Source organism: Bombus flavifrons, chromosome 2 (genome assembly GCF_040668555.2).
Source record: "Bombus flavifrons isolate JBK064 chromosome 2, iyBomFlav1_principal, whole genome shotgun sequence".
Classification (NCBI taxonomy): domain Eukaryota; kingdom Metazoa; phylum Arthropoda; class Insecta; order Hymenoptera; family Apidae; genus Bombus; species Bombus flavifrons.
The window spans coordinates 18,004,828-18,011,940 of NC_138443.1; the positions used below are offsets into that span (position 1 = coordinate 18,004,828).

The following is a 7,113-nucleotide window of genomic DNA, read 5'->3' on the forward strand; positions in this document are numbered from 1 at the left end:
GGGCCTTTAGGAGAATAGGCATTCGAATAATGTGTGTCTGAAAAGAATACGTTTTCCCTACCATAACGTAGACATATATTGCGACGTATCGGTCGACGCAGTACGACCGTATGTACCGAAAGCTCTGCGGTGTTTCGTGTTCATTTCGCTCCACGGACTTTCTCATCCCGGGATACGCGCTACACAAAACCTGGTGACGACGCGTTTCGTCTGGTTGTCAGTTATCAAAGACTGCAGAAATTGGGCACGACAGTGTATTCCGTATCAGCAATGTAAAGTCACCAGGCAAGTAGCATCGCAAGTCGGAACGTTTGACATCAACTATCTCTTAATCTACACCAGAGATAAGACATCGACCCCCGGCCGTCGGACTCTTTTGCACATCATCCCCAAACCAAAACTTATATAAGCCGAGACTTCAGCCAGCTCGGGCATTTCTTGTTCAGCCTTTCTCTGATTCAGTGTCGTTCTACCTCTGTGAAATCATTGTAATAATTGTATATATAATAAAGTTCTATAAAAGAAAGTTGATAGTTGAGTTACGGCTCAACCTCCTTTTCTTTTATAATCAAAGTCTCAAGTTTACGTGACAGAAGCGTCGGCAGATAGATTCGAACACACACGTAGACATTATCGTGATGCAGTATTCGCAAGGCTATCGATATTGTCTAACGTGTATCGACCGTTTCTCGCGTTGGTCCGAAGCGATACCCACAGCCGATAAGAAAGCATCAACCGTTGTTTCAGCTCTCCTTTCAATATGGATAGCTCGTTTCGGCGTACCATCCAAAATAACAACCGATCAAGGATGCCAATTCGAGTAACAATTACTTAACTCGTTGACGCCGGCGCCGATATTCATTGTTTTGTCTGTGATGCGGCGCCCGAATGCACGGTCTGCGTCGTGGGCCAACGGTGGGTCACATTAGACTGTTCGACGCGACCGCAATTTTTTAACTTTGAGCTGAATTTATAGCAAAATTACTAAAGCTATACGATTCCTGTTGGGTTTAATGAATTCCGTGGACTTCAACTAATACACTGATATACAGTAGTTTGGCAATATCAGTTTGCCTATGTCTATAAATGTTAAGTAAAGGTCGCATACTATTTACCGATAGCTTTTATACTAGTGTCCCTTTGGCCGAGGAACTTCTATAAAAACGAACATTTATTTGTGGCATTATAAAAATGAATAAAAAATTTTTACCGCCGCGGGCAAGACAGAAACAGCAATGGGGTGGTTTTATGAGTTTTCAAAATCGAAGTTGCGTTAAGCTTTTAAAATGGACTGACAAAATACCAGTATGTATGCTAGCTACTTAAAAAATCTCAGGTGTGTCATTGTTCAGGGGAAAAATAGTAAACTAAAGCCAGACACCGTTTGTTTTTATAATGATGCTAAAAAGGCGGTTGATCTATCCGATCAGATGTCATCCTATTATAATTGTTTGCGCAGATCCGTAAAATGGTATAAAAAATTGTAATAGAATTAATATGCGGGACTTGCCACGTAAATGTATGGTATGTACATAGAAAATGGGGTTCTAAAAGTATCAAAATTTTAAAATTTCGCTAAGAAGTTATTGATCACCTTTTAAGTACAGTGAAACCCCACGTAGAAGAAATGCCAAGTGAAAATGAAGTACTGCCCAAAAAACGTTCACATTTTCTGCAGTCGTACCAAGGGTCTGCTAGCAAAACGAGACGGCGGTGTAAACAATATTCTAAAAGTATTTCTAGAATAAAAGGTGAGAGTATGCCGCGAAAAGAACCAAAGAAGTAACAACATATTGTGATCGTTGTAAAGGCCAGACGGCACTCTGTCTAACATGTTTTAAAAAATTGTATGAAAACGGGAAATAATTATGTTGAGTTTATAATATTGTATCGTTATGTTTTTACTATTGTATGTCTGCTTGTAATGTTGAGATAAAATAATATAAACTTATTTTGTACTGCCTATTTTGTGAAATACATGTGTGACTCGTCGCGCTACCCCGCGGGGCAGACACGTGTGACCCGCTGATGGCCCACGCCGGCGTCAACGTGTTAAGGAATTATACCGGTTGCTCGGTATCGAACATTTACGCACGACGGCCTATCATCCCGCGTCCAACGGGATGGTAGATCGCCTACATCGACAGTTGAAAGCGGCAATCAAATGCCACGATATGAGCAACTGGGTTGAAATCTTACCGATCGTACTATTAGGAATTCGAACAGCAATTAAGGAGGATCTGAACGCAACGGCTGCCGAAATGATCTACGGAACAGGAATACGATTGCCAGGGGAATTTTTCGTACCGACGGTTCGGCAAGCGACCTTCGAATGCGCGAATCGGCTAAAAGGGCGAATCGAAGAAATAAAGCCGCAACCGATCACTCGACAAACGTGTTCATTTTCCGTGAACTCGCAGCGTCACCCTATATATTGCTGCGTAACGACGTCGTCCGCAGTCCCCTACAAACACCTTGCGACAGGACATACAAGGTGATACAACACGGAGAAAAGAATTTCATCATAACAATAAATAATAGAAACGTAACAGTTTAGCCATAGACCGGCTAAAACCCCTGTTCCTTGTAGATGACAATATCGAACAACAAAGTGTCGAATACCACGACATAATAATACCGCTTAGACATCAAATCGAGCAAAGCGATAGACAGATAGACACAAAAAATAAATATGTCACGCGTGCGGGCAGGAGAGTCCTATTTCCTGATACGTTACAGGCAGGTTTCGGATAAGCGCTATTGTTCGTTGGACTTGGGAATTACCCACGAAATTTGTAAACCAACTACATACAAAAAAATATATGTTTTCACTGGTAAGGAGGTGATGTAGCGGCACATAAGTCCTAGGACGATTCGAATCGAGAGTGACTCATGTTGTTTTGCCTCGCAGTATCGACACCGTTACTATGTACAAAATTTAAAAGTAAATAAACTGCGAACAAAGCAATATCGTCCCTACCTGGAATCATTAACCGAAGTCGAAGTCAACCTTTCCCGTACTTTCCCGACCAGTATAAATAAACGAACATGCTCTCTAAGACGATCATTATCATCTAGTATCCTTACAGCGAGTGTCATTGAGCGAGCGACGATTCAGGCGTATTATAGCAACTCTGTATTCTGTACTTAGAGAGATCTTTAAATATGTCCGACTATCGCAAGTATTAGCTCATCTTGTCATTAAATAAATCAACACGTTTGATACGAAAAGCAAGCTGGTCGAAGAAAAATCCAAGAGGACGAGACGCGACGGAGCTTCCTGCGCGGAAACAAAAATCACCTAAGTGCGAACTGCCCAACGAAAAGCAAAGTTGCCAGATGTTTCAAATGCCAGGAGTACGGACACATCGCATCGCAATTTAACAATGTAAGTCCTCTAAGAATGTATGATCGCGTTGATAGACACCGGTAGCGATCAGTGCGAGCAGATCAATACGTGAAAATAGAAGTGTCCAAATCAGATAAAGTCGAAGTTGATAATCGGATTAAAAGGTAGTCACAGAACGGAATAAGAAGTTAGTATTAGTCTGACTTTGCAAGCCCGATCGTAGTCGAAAAAGAAAACGGATCTCTTTTTGTTCCTATCCGAGAAAGTAGGAAAAAATGTACGGCAGTTGTACTTCGCACGAGTCCTTCTTGTCTATAAGACACCGTCGTTATAACCAAAAATTTGTTGGATTTTTTTCGATTTTTTTTTTAATTTGCTTTAATTTAATTTAAAAAAATTTTTTTTTCTAACTTATTGCTAAATAACATGTGAATGGCTACTCCCAGTGGGATACCGTCTTCGAGTTTGATTATTTTATTTCTTTAGTGAAGTCAGTAAGATGTTTTCTTTTTAGTCTTCTTTCTATGAAAGCTTTGCTCGCTTCAGCATCCAGCTGGTTTGGATGTGTTGCCGTTCTTCCCTTGAATTTTTCTCGGTACCTACCGATTTCTTGTTTGACCGTTGATATTTTTAAGTCTTTGCGTATATCCTCGTTTCTGACATACCATGCGGCGTTGACTATTGTTCTCATTATCTTCGATTGTAACGACTCTAGTTTACTTATGTGGCTCATTGCTGCTATCCCCCATTTTGTTATGTGCTCTTGTAGTAATGTTTTTTTTTTTATTTAATTCTTCACATTCACAATTTGTCCAATTTGGACATTTGTGTAGAATTTTTTAACTGTTTGATTATCATGTGAGTGGCTACCCCCAGCGGGATACCATCTTCGTGTTTGTTAGGTTGAGTCCTTTGTGAGGTCTGCTGGGTGTTTCCTTTTCAGTCTTCTTTCAGTTATTCTTTCTTTGTATTTTTCTGCGTTTCTACTAATTTCCTCTTTGACCGTTGGTATTCCCAGGTCCTTCCGTATGACCTTGTTTCTAACGTGCCATGGGGCGTTTACCATTGTTCTAAGAATTTTAGCTTGTATTGTCTCTATTTTGGTTACATGGCTCATTGCTGCTGTTCCCCATAGTGGTATTCCGTACGTCCAGATTGGTTTTATGATCGTTTTGTATATTCTTAATTTATTTTCTATGCTTAACTTGGATTTTCGATTTGTTAGCCAATGCATTTGTCTCCTTGTTGTCTGTATTTTGTCTATTATTGATTTAGTATGCTATTCCATGTGAGTTGTGTTTCTAAGTGGAGTCCTAGGTATTTGACTTGCCTTGTTTGAGATATGTGCGTATCGTTCAGTAGGATGTTTAGTGGTATCTGTTTTCGCAGTGTGAATGTAATATGGTTGCATTTATCGGGGTTTGCTTTTATTTGTTTATCTTGCAGCCACTTTACTATTTTTGTGATATGTTCTTGTAGTAATTTGACTGCTGTTTTTGAATTAGTGTGCCTGACTAGTACAGCCGTGTCGTCCGCGAATGTCAGTATTTTGCTGTTGGTAGATGCTGGTATGTCGGCCGTGTATAATGTGTATAATATTGGGCCTAAGACGCTTTATTAGATGAATCGGTTGTTCGGCATTTTGAGTCGTCTTCCGTTACGATACGGACAGCACATCTGTTTTTTTTTTTGGAAATCGTAAATTCCTACCTGACAAGTTGTAAAATTTACAGTGCGTCAAGAGGTTAATTGCAACCCGGAGTGCTCGACCCCGATACCGCTCTAAAGCAAAACATCAATACCAGATGAGATACACGACGACAGGACAATTACAAGACTGGATAGGAACAGATCCCTTCTCAAAGGAAATATGGTCAGAAAAACACCCCCTGGAAAGATGCGACGGTGAAACGACGAGTGGTTCCTTCGTATCTTCGAGCGGAAATATCGAAGATGAACGGACGTCCTCGACCATACCAGTAAGTAACGAACTCCACCAGTGACGAAAATGTACGCAACGCTTGTCAATAGCCTGCAATATGGTAGTCCACAGAGATCGTGATATAATGTGGAACCGGAAAATCCCGAGGTTGGCCATTTTTAAAGCAAAATGAAGAAATCCGAGAACCATGGCGTCTCCGTAGAAAAGGGAGAAGCTGTTGGACCTTTCTACGAGATTTCGAAGATGGACGTAAATGGAGTGGCAGCCAAATCGAAACAGTTTCGAATCGGTGACGGGATCGTAGACGGGATCGTAGACGGGATCGTAGACTGCGTGGTATGTCGATTGTCGAAGCTAGGCACGCGTTAAAACATGTTCGGGAACTATAGAATTGCAGATAGCCAAAGAACGGACTTTAGTTTTCGCTGCAGAGCTAGGTGACGCGTGGTCCGATATTCTTGTACGCGCTCGAAACGATTTCGAGATGACGATACTGAAACAAAGGAACACGGCTGATGTTCGTGATTCCATAAATGTCGTGCAACAAGAAATCCCTTCTCAATGTAAGATAATCGGTACCCTGATGAAGAATAGCTAGAACTTATTCGAGATTCGATTGAAAAGCGAAAATGGAGCAACTATTAGAAAATTTATATAAATGAAGATAAATAATGTAGCTATAGTTGTTCGGCCGTGTTCGCGAGAAGACGCGTTCGCGGTATAAGGCGTCAACGAGAGTCTTAAATTCTCGTCTCGATACGATAATCGGCGCACTCTCTTTACCTCCAACAACTTTTAAAAACTGGAAAATGCGTTTTGACCGAAGAGTTGTTAACAAGTGAAGTTCGGAGACGATGATGACGAGGAGAAAGGCTATTGATGGCTGTGCCTCTGGAGCACGAGACAAGCGGATTTGTTTATTGCAATCTTCGTTAAGCAAGGGAGGACAGAGGTCATCGCTGCCAATTGGATGAGAAAAGAGCTGGTGGATAAGGATGGGACGGGACACTTATCCCGTGTTTTACCGTGACGAGCAATAAGGAGCGTAAGTAAAAATCTATATCTGAGGACGGCAATAGATTACTGCGGATCCGAGTATGTTTAAAAAGTTGTTGACCATCTTGACCGAAGGTTGGATGAGGATATATTCTGGGGTCACAGAACGTAACAATAGTATTTAAAGTAATTTAAAGTATACGCTTCTCGATTTTTATTACATATACATATAGATCAGGTATATCAATCTCCATTATATGATTATTTGCCTTTCTTCCTTCCTTCGTTAATTGCTTTCATCTTTTGGATTCACTCTCATATTTAATTTTCCGGTCCTTTCGAGAAATGGAAGGAGGCTCTCCTTTCGTTAATATATGTATATGTGTTGCCTGGTGTAGTAGAAAAGAGAAACCATGAATAAGAGCGCTGAGATATTGGACGTATATAATAGAATTTAATTTTGATTCTCAGCCGCCAAGCTGGCCATCGCATGATTAACGCAATGAAACGAAAATGCTGGAACTGAGCAGCCTACGTTCTCTGTTCGATCGATTGTCACGATACTTTCATAGACAATGTCTCCCTAGAGTGAAATTCGTTTGCATCGTCGGATACGTTTGATCTTTGAACCGAGGAAGACTGTTCTCGTGAACGATCCTTGTCCTTCCATATGGATTCCGAATGGATTCTAGAAATAGATATATTTTAACGTATTGAGGAAATTACACTGTTTTCTATCATTCTTTTATTAGGAAACATTTTCCTAATTAACATACGTGCATTTAACAACAATGAACAGAATTAGCTATAAAAATGAAAGTAATGA

At 40.6% G+C, this 7,113-nt stretch overlaps 1 long non-coding RNA gene across 1 annotated transcript; it reads left to right on the forward strand.

Annotated features, from left to right (window-relative positions):
- The first annotated feature begins 2,575 nt into the window (after positions 1–2,575).
- Positions 2,576–6,633, forward strand: LOC138187833 (uncharacterized). The gene is made up of 4 exons (XR_011175269.1): positions 2,576–3,388; positions 5,083–5,328; positions 5,403–5,603; positions 5,723–6,633. It is a non-coding gene; the product is annotated as an uncharacterized LOC138187833 (long non-coding RNA).
- Positions 6,634–7,113: the final 480 nt, after the last annotated feature.